The sequence below is a fragment of the Triticum aestivum genome, chromosome 4A, assembly GCF_018294505.1.
Source record: "Triticum aestivum cultivar Chinese Spring chromosome 4A, IWGSC CS RefSeq v2.1, whole genome shotgun sequence".
NCBI classification, from domain to species: domain Eukaryota; kingdom Viridiplantae; phylum Streptophyta; class Magnoliopsida; order Poales; family Poaceae; genus Triticum; species Triticum aestivum.
In genome coordinates this window covers 336,038,043-336,048,738 of record NC_057803.1, presented here as the reverse complement: position 1 = coordinate 336,048,738, position 10,696 = coordinate 336,038,043, and positions in this window count along the sequence as shown.

Below are 10,696 nucleotides of genomic sequence, written 5' to 3'. Positions count from 1 at the left end.
TTGGAATTCTATGCACTTATGATTGGAACTATTAGCAAGCATCCGCAACTACTAACGTTCATTAAGGTAAAACCCAACCATAGCATTAAGATATATTGGTCCCCCTTCAATCGCGTATGCATCAATTTCTATGCTAGGTTGAAGCTTCCGTCACTCTTGCCCTCCAATACATAGTCTTATCAACATACAACTAACCCTATGGTGTGATCCATGCGTGCACTCTTATGATGGGCACCAAAGGACAACAACATAACCACACGCAAATTAAACCAATCATAGCAATTCACCAATTACCGATATGACAATGAAAATCTACTCAAATATCATAGAATGGCAACACATCATTGGATAATAATATGAAGCATAAAGCACCATGTTCAAGTAGAGGGTACAGCGGGATGAAGGAGAGTGGACCACTGTAGATAGATGGGGTAAGGTGATGAAGATGTTGGTGAAGATGACGGAGGTGTTGGTGTAGATTGCGGTGACGATGATAGCCCTGACGGCGTTCCGGCGCCATCGGAAGAGAGGGGGAGAGGGCCCCCCTTCTTCTTCTTACTTGACCTTCTCCCTAGATGGGAGAAGGGTTTCCCCTATGGTCCATGGCCTCCATGGTGGCGGAGGGACGAGAGCCCCTCCGAGATTGGATCTGTCTCTCTGTCTCTCTGTGTTTCTGCGTTCCAGATTCTGGCCTTTAACCGTTTCTTATATTCCCGGAGATCCGTAACTCCGATTGGGCTGAAGTTTTAACACAATTTGTATCCGGATATTGGCTTTCTTGCGGCGAAAGAAGGGAACCAACCGCCTTACGGGGTGTCCACGAGGGCCCAGGGCGTGCTTGACCCCCTGGGGCGCGCCCCTGCCTCGTGGCCCCCTCGGGCATCGTCTCTCGTTGATTCTTCTTCCCAAAAATCACATATATTCCAAAAAATCTCCGTCAGTTTTTGTCCCGTTTCGACTCTGTTTCATATGGATTTTCTGCGAAACAAAAAACATGCAACAAACAAGAACTGGCACTAGGCACTGGATCGATATGTTAGTCCCAAAAATAGTATAAGAAGTTGCCAAAAGTATATAAAAGTTGTAGAATATTGGCATGGAACAATAAAAAATTATGGATACAACGGAGACGTGTCAGCATCCCCAAGCTTAATTCCTGCTCGTCCTTGAGTAGGTAAATGATAAAAACATAATTTTTGATGTGGAATGCTACCTAGCATAATCTTGATCATGTAATCTAATCATGGCATGAATATTAAGACACGAGTGATTCAAAGCAATAGTCTATCATTTGACATTAAGACAATAATACTTCAAGCATACCAACCAAGAAATTATGTTTTCTCAAAATAATATAGCCAAAGAAAGCTCATCCCTTCAAAATCATATAGTTTGGCCATGCTTCATTTTCCTCACAAAAAATGCTCTCATCATGCACAACCCCGATGACAAGCCAAGCAATTGTTTCATACTTTAGAATTCTCAAACTTTTTCAACTTTCACGCAATACATGAGCGCGAGCCATGGACATAGCACTATGGGTGGAATAGAATATGATGATGGAGGTTGTGTGGAGAAGACTAAAAGGGAGAAAGTCTCACATAGACACAACTAATCAACGGGCTATGGAGATGCCCATCAATTGATGTCAATGCGAGGAGTAGGGATTGCCACGCAACGGATGCACTAAGATCCATAAGTGTATGAAAGCTCAGACTGGAAACTAAGTGGATGTGCATCCAACTTGCTTGCTCATGAAGACCTCGGGCATTTGAGGAAGCCCATCATCGGAATATACTAGCCAAGTTCTATAATGAAAATTCCCACTAGTATATGAAAGTGATAACTCAAGAGACTCTCTTTGTGAAGAACATGGTGCTCCTCTGAAGCACAAGTGTGGTAAAAGGATAGTAGCATTGCCCCTTCTCTCTTTTTCTCTCAATTTTTTTGTTTTTTTTTGTTTTGGTGGGCTTCTTTGGCCTCTTTTTTTTATTTGGGCTTCTTTGGGCTCTTTTATTTTTTTGAAAGTCCGGAGTCTCATCCCGACTTGTGGGGGAATCATAGTCTCCATCATCCATTCCTCACCGGAGCAATGCTCTAATAATGATGACCATCACACTTTTATTTACTTACAACTCGATGTCTAGAACAAAGTATGACTATATATGAATGCCTCCGGCGGTGTACCAGGATGTGCAATGATCTAGCATAGCAATGACATCAAAAAATGGACAAGCCTTGAAAACATCATGCTAGCTATCTTATGATGATGCAAAGAAATATGACAATGAATGCTCAAGTCATGTATAGGATGATGATGGAAGTTGCATGGCAATATATCTCGGAATGGCTATGGAAATGCCATAATAGGTAGGTATGGTGGCTGTTTTGAGGAAGATATAAGGAGGCTTATGTGTGATAGAGCGTATCATATCACGGGGTTTGGATGCACCGACGAAGTTTGCACCGACTCTCAACGTGAGAAAGGGCAATGCACGGTACCGAAGAGGCTAGCAATGATGGAAGGGTGAGAGTGCGTATAATCCATGGACTCAACATTAGTTATAAAGAACTCACATACTTATTGCAAAAATCTACAAGTCATCAAAAGCAAGCACTATGCGCATGCTTCTAGGGGGATAGATTGGTAGGAAAAGACCCTCGCTCGTCCCCGACCGCCACTCATAAGGAAGGCGATCAAAGAAACACCTCATGCTTCAAATTTGACACACAACAGTTACCATACATGCATTCTACGGGACTTGCAAACCTCAACACAAGTATTTCTCAATTTCACAATTACTCAACGAGCTCGACTCTAATATCACCACCTTTATATCGCAAAACTATTGCAAGGAATCAAACATATCATGTTCAGTGATCTACAAGTTTTATGTAGGATTTTATGACTAACCATGTGAATGACCAATTCCTGTCATCTCTCTAAATAGATATAAGTGAAGCAAGAGAGCTTAATTCTTTCTACAAAAGATATGCCCACGCTCTAACAAATATAAGTGAAGCAAAAGAGCATTCTACAAATGGCGGTTTTCTATGTGTAGGGAAATATGCAATCCAAACTTCAAATGATATAAGCGAAGCACATGAAGCATTCTATAAAGCCATACTCAAAAGATATAAGTGAAGTGCTAAGAGCATTCTACAAATAAATCATGGAATATCTCATACCAGCATGGTGCATCAAAGAAAAGTGAAAACTAAATGCAAAAGATGCTCCAAGATTTGCACATATCACATGAACGAAACGAATCCAAAAACATATCGATACTTGTTGAAGAAAGATGGGATGCCTTCCGGGGCATCCCCAAGCTTAGAAGCTTGAGTCTCCTTGAATATTTACTTCGGGTTCCTTGGGCATCCCCAAGATTGATCTCTTGTCTCTCCTCCTTCTTGTCACATGGAGACATCCTCGATCTTCGAACGCTTCATCCACACAAAACTCAAACGAAAGCTCGGTAAGATCCGTTAGTATAATAAAGCAAATCACTACTCTAAGTACTATTCCAAACTAATTCATATTTTGTTTTTGCATTTTAGCTACTGTAATATAACTTTACCGTGGCTTAATCCACTGATAGAAATCGATAGTTTCATCAAAACAAGCAAACTATGCATCAAAAACAGAATCTGTCTTTAACAGGACAGTCTGTAGTAATCTGAACATTCACCATACTTATGATAGTCCAACAATTCTGAAAAAATTAGGAAAAATAAAAATTTCGTATATAAAGAAAGTGCAAAAAGTTTCAGAACCGTTTGATGTTCCAGTAAAAAATGTAAAATCGCACACTACAGCCGAAGTTTCTGTCTTGCACCGCACAAACCAACAAGCAATGTAAACATCCTAAAGGCAAATCTTGGCACATTATTTTTATTTTTGTCACACCCTAGCTAGTCATGCATTAGAGTGTTGCATCATGTTTACTCTTTCATCAGAAACTTGAAATGGGGATGACAGAACCCCCAGTCCCCTCTGAAACCAACTAGGGTTTACTAAAATAATTTTCAATGAACCTGAAATGCCCTTCTAAAATGCCCATCATTTTTGCCTTGGTTCAGAACCTCTGCCAAAAGTGGTGCACATTTTCCTAGGCCATCCTAGGGTTTTTGAATTAAATCATAGATATTTGAATTTGGGCATTTAAAACAATATAAAATATTTAAATGCTCAAATATCTCCAAACTAAAATGTTTCATGTTGGAAATAATCCAACTTTGGACCAGGAGTAGTTTGGTGATTTTTGGAGTTGCCTAGGTATTTTATTTAATTCAACAAAGTTGCAGATATATTAAATAAAAACAGAAAACAGAAAACAAAGGGGAAGACTTACATGTGCGGCCCAGCCAGCCGGCCGGCCCAGCCAGCAACCGACCCAGCCCAGCACTGTAGCTCCCCGTCGTCTTCCTCCCCACGCCCCGAAGCTGCTGCGTCCTCGCGCGCGCGCGGCCGCGCGGCCACCTCCTGCTTGCCGACGCCCTCCTGGCCGCGTGGACGACGCCCGCAGCCCATCCCGATCCCCCCTGCTCTCTCTCACTCTCCCCGGCTCTCTCCTTCCTCTCTCTCGCTCTCTCTCTCGCTCGGCCGAACACGACCGTCGCCGCCGTTCGCCATAGCCATCGTCCCCGGCCACCCCTCGCTCCCCCGGTTAGCTCAGAAGCTCCGCCACAACTCCCTCTTCCTCCCCACCGCTCCACGGGTCCCCGGAAGCCCTGCATCGCCGCCACGTCGCCGTTCCCCTCTTCGGACTCCGACCACCGTAGCCGTCAAATTCGTCGTCTCCGGCGCGTCCCCGAGCCCGCTTCGACGCCCACTGCAACCGCGGTGAGCCCCCGGAGCGTTTCCCCCTTCTTCCCTGGTCTCTCCCGACCCCTAGGCCCTAGCTCCACCTCGACCGAGAGCTCCACGCCGCCGGCGATGTCGCCGTCGTGGCCACGGTCGCCGTAGCGCCCAACCGAGCTCACCATCGTGCTCCACACATCACCAGGAGCACGTAGAACGCACCAACGCCTCCCCAAACCCCCTGCAACACTGATCCCGACCGCACCCGAACTCCGGCCGCCGCAGCCGAGCTCGCCGCCGTCAACTCCGGCCACCCCGAGCCCAACCACCACCACCAATAGACGCGGCTCAGCCTCAGCAACACGTAGATGCCTTCCGCCGTCCATTTGGTCGCCGGAATGGCAAAAAGCACTCTCGCCGCCGTCTCGGATCTCGCCGGCGTCATGTCGCCGGTGGGGTTTGACTTGACCGACCTGGGGTTTGACCCCCCAGGGTCACTGACGCGTGGGCCCTGTCGGCCAGGTGGTTAGGTTAGCGCTAACTATTGTTAGTCAACCCCCCCCCCTGACACTGACAGTGGGCCCCAGCGCCACTAATTAGTAATTAGGATTAATTTAAATCTGTTTAACCCCCCCTGTCACTGACGTGTGGCCCCCACACGTCAGGTTTGACTTCAACCAGCCACAGTTGACCACTGACGTCATGCTGACGTCATGCTGGCGCAATAATTATATTTCTGGATTTAAATTAAATCAGGAAATTCCAGAATATTAATTAAACTTCAAAAATTCATAACTTTTATTCTGTAACTCCAAATTGGACAAATTATATATGAAAAATGATCAGAAAAATCCAATCTATCCATCTGTACTATTTTCATGCATGATCAAACAAGTTAAATTGATGATTCAAGCAGAACAAGGAAAAGCACTTTAAAAGGCCATATTTGAATTTGAAATTTGAATCTTTGATTCAAATTTGTTCAAACACTTCTGGCTTTAGTTGCATTAGCCCAACACACTCATATTGCCATGTTTCATGCATGCATCATATTGTTGCACATTGTTTGGTGATGCTTGTGTATCGATGTCCTTTGCGACAGGATCTGTTCCCGAGGAGTACCGTGATTACCCTAACGAAGAACCGTATCCGTGCATCGAACCATCAGGCAAGCAACCACCCATTTGATCATATCGATACAATCCCATGTTCTCGCTCCTGCTCTCTTTTACTGCATTAAGACAACGCGATTCAAACTGCTGTGTGCTACGGTAGTTGAACCCATTTCCTCTGCATGACCTGTCATTGCCACAGTAACTAGATGAAACCCACTAGCATGTGTAGGAGTTGATTGAGCCATATGTATGTGTTGTTCCTACCTTGCTATGCCTGCTATGCTTAGAGTTGTGTCAGGTCTGGTTCATCTGGGTGATGGGCTAGAGTGAAATGATTATGTCGGTAATGAGAGTGGTGTGGTGAACACGATTTGGTAAAGGTATCGATGAGAGGCCATGTAGGAGTACATGGTGGGTTGTTTCATTGAAGCCGACCTTAAGCACCGAGATCTGTATGTGTGATTTAAGAATCAGCTACTACCATGCATTGGGCCCGAAACCAATGGACCCTCTCGGCTTCTTATTCACCCTAGTTCTCCGTCCAGGAGTTGCAAGTAGTTTCTGGTGTTTGTAGCCTACTGGAGGCCGTGGACAGCGCTGACCGTAGGGGTGGGCTGTGATGCGGTAGGTACGTGGCACGGTGTACCGAATACCCGTTAGGTATCTCGGGAACCCTGTTCACATCGTTCGGGGCCGTATGGGAAACCTCGGCCGGACTCCCTGCGGATGGAACCTGAATAGGCGATAAACCTGGACTGGAGGCTTAGGTGATTAGGTAGGTCGTGGCCGACACCCACGTTGGGCTTCCGCTTGAAGGTTGCCGAGTACATGTCGTGTAAACGACGGTAAGTGGTGAGAGCGTGTATGAAGAAGTACACCCCTGCAGGGTTAACATGATCTATTCGAATAGCCGCGTTCGCGGTAAAGGACTACTTGGTTGCCTATACAGTTCATAGACAAGTAAATGGGAACTACTAAAAGCCTCAAGATAAGTGTGAGTGCCGAGGATGGCTCTTCCGTAGGAAGACGGAGGTGGATCCTCGGTAGTGTATTGAAGTGGTGAGTAGTGGACTCGTGTGCGCAAAACATTTCAAGTTGGAGTATCGTAGGATAGTCTAGCCAAGAGTCAAAGCTAGCTTGCTGCAATAACTCCACCAACCCTTCTTGATACTATGCATGTATGTAGGATCTGATGTAAGTCTTGCTGAGTACCTTTGTACTCATGTTGCTATAATCTACATTTTTACAGAAGACGCTGCAACCCCTTCTGATGGGTTCTATGTAGACGTTGACATCAACGAGTAGGCTAAGGACCCAGGTGGTGACCCTGAGCTTGTGATGGACCACGTAGTATAGTTAGGCTTCCAAGCCTCTTTTATTTTACTAGTTGTCTGTACCCAGACAATGTACTTCCGCTGCTGGCTTGTATGACTGTATGGCTTGTATGTTGGGTCGTGAGACCCGTACCTTTGTGTGTATGATATGTATGGCTCCCTGAGCCTTAAATAAAGTACTTGTGTCGTAGAGTCATGTTGTGATGCTTCGTTGTATTTGCACATATCGAGCATATTGTGTGTATGATTGAAATGCTTGGTATGTGTGGGATCTGACTATCTAGTTGTTTATCTTTAGTAGCCTCTCTTACCGGGGAAATGTCTCCTAGTGTTACCGCTGAGCCATGGTAGCTTGCTACTGCTCTGGAACACTTAGGCTGGCCGGCATGTGTCCTTCTTCGTTCCTGTGTCTGTCCCTTCGGGGAAATGTCACGCTTTGAGTACCGGAGTCCTGTTAGCCCGCTACAGCCCGGTTTACCGGAGTCCTGCTAGCCCAGTGCTACAGCCCGGACCCACTTGCTGATGACCGACACGTTCGAAGCTGGGTCATGGATGCCTGTCCCTGTAAGTCTGTGCCGCTTTGGGTTTACGACTAGTCATGTCAGCCCGGGCTCTTTATCATATGGATGCTAGCGACACTATCATATACGTGAGCCAAAAGGCGCAAACGGTCCCGGGAAAAAGGTAAGACGACACCCGTGGGGATACCGTGCGTGAGGCCGCAAAGTGATATGAGGTGTTACCAGCTAGATCGATGTGACATCAAGTCGGGGTCCTGACAGCGTTGGCATCAGAGCCGGACTGCCTGTAGGTTCTCCAAGCCAAACTGGTCGATGTTGAGTCTAGAAATTCTTTAGTTATATGTAGGGGAATTGTTTGTGGGTTGGAACGTAAGGCTCTTTTACTCCTTATACCTTATGACTTTCTGATCTGAGTCAGTCCATTCTTCTACCGGGGGTTAAGGAATTAGGATCTGTTCTCTCTATCAGGTTCACGTGTTACTAATCAATAGTACCTTATAAGTTTGATGGTTATCAGCCTAGTTCAGTTCTACTACCACATTATGTTGTTAGAATGGTTCCAGAACTTGGATATGGTGATGTTGAGTGTGTACGAAATCCTTTGTCAAATGTCTCAAATCCTTCTTGAGCAATTACAGCTGTTATGCTGCCGAAATTTTGCTAGAAGTCCTAATGCCTTTGCATTATGATTGTGCTTTCAGATGGCCACTCGCGACCTCAATCAAGTGGTTCGCCTGACTCGATGCCTAGATGTACCCGGCCATACTGCTAAGTTGGTCAGGGTAATGACTGAGGCTGGATACCGTTGGTATCCTGAGTACACGGTCGAAGAGCAATTCCGGGACTTCAATCAAAGCCAGTATCTCTGCACTGTCAGGATATTTCCATCTTATCCTGGATCCACCGAGCCTCTTCACTGCTCCTATGGACTCGGGGTTACTATTGAGATGGCTATGCAGGATGCCGCCTACTCTATGATGACCATTATGCGAGTCAGATCTGGTTTATTTCGGGACTCTGACTTCCGGTATATGCCAGGATCACTTCCGGGAGCACAAGGGTATCTCCAGGCTATCTATGCTGACTCCACTCAGGAGGATTCACGGACTCGCACCACTGCTGAGATGCTCGAGGATAAGGACCGTGAAAATCGGGCCTTAAGGTTAGAGCTCTTCAATACCCGTGCTGACCACTGGGCCACTTTGACTCGGTTCGCACCGGCGGTGCAAGCTGGATATTCAGATATGCGCGATCTCTATCCTGTGAGATCTGCTCTGCCAGACGTGATGGTTTGGCGTGATGTAGGAGGCATCACCCCACCTCGCGGTCCCCGCAGGCCACCGTTTGTTGGTCCACGACCTCATCCTAGTCCCTATGGACCACAAGCTCCGCGAGACCGTCTGTTTCCGGATGAACATGTGGAGCTTCCAGGCTATGGAGGTGACTTCTACGAGGACTACTACGGATCGGTCTGAGTTAGTGGTAGCATCACTAGTTCGCACTAGCTGTGTCATCTATCGTCCCGCGTGACTCGTGGGTTATGACCTAGTTTGTAGTCCTTCCGGAGGTGTAGAAAAATAATGTATAGGAGCTTGGAATGCCTCCGATGAGATGTAATCCTCTTTTCACCGTATTAGTACTTTGCTTGGTCTTGTACTAAACCTGTATGGTGTGTATGACGATGGAATAAAGAAGCAGTTTCTGTATCTACCATGTCATACGGATGATCATCTTGCATTTCGAGTTATTCCTTACATTATGTGTCCTATGTCGGAATTTTACCATCCTGACTAAATCATTGTCTTGTCTACCTAGGATGGTCAACACGCGCGCTAATCCTGCTTCCCAAGAGCAGGCCGAAGGCAGTGAAGCCAGGAATGAAAATCTGCCTCATCCTCCTTCACTAGCCGAGGTGATGATGGAAGCTGAGAGAAACAAGCGGGAGACAAACCGTTTGTTGGAGCGTATTGAACAGAATACAGCACACCATCAGAGGGCTAACGTGGTGTCACTCAGTGATTTTATCAAATTGCATCCACCCACGTTCCACCACTCCGTCGAGCCTCTCGACGCCGATGACTGGCTTCGCAGTATCTCTCACAAACTGCGTTCTGCGTTGGTAGCGGAGGTTGACAAGGTCACCTTTGCTGCATATCATCTTGAAGGCCCCGCCAGTCTATGGTGGGAGAATTATGGAGCCATGCGCCCAGCGGGCCATGTCACTACTTGGGCTGAGTTCAGCGAAGCTTTCCGTGAACATCACATTCCGGAGGGTCTCATGGACCGTAAGCGTGAAGAATTTTGCAATTTCACCCAAGGCCGACTTTCTGTGGATGTCTATAGCAGGGAGTTTGGTAATCTTGCACGATATGCAACCGAGGAAGTTTCTACTGACGCCAAGAAGCAAGCAAGGTTCCGCAAGGGCCTTAGTCCTGAGCTTCGCCGCGACCTCCGTCTGCATGAGTGCACATCTTTTTCGAAACTTGTCAACAAAGCCATCAGTGCTGAAACTGGTCAGACTGACTATGACGCAACACGCAAGCATGGACGTGACATGGGTTCCTCATCCGGTGCTGGTCCTCAGAAGCGCCGCGTGTGGGTACCCAACACTGCCTTGCCACCCAGGTTCACACCGAGGCCATCTTTCCAGGCGCCTCGCCTCGCTCAACAGTCTGCTCCAGCCAAGCCCTATGGGGGTCCAACCAATAATGCTCCTCCACGTACCAGTTCCGTGACTTGTTTCAAGTGTGGGGAATCTGGTCACTATATGCGTGAGTGTCCCCAGACCAACCCCAATCAATCTACTAAAGCTGTTGGCCGTGGCAAGCCGACAGGGAAGGTGTTCCATGCTAAACCGGTCACCGCTTCACGTGGCCATGTCAACTGTATCTCTGCCGAAGAAGCTCAAGAAGATCCCAACGTCGT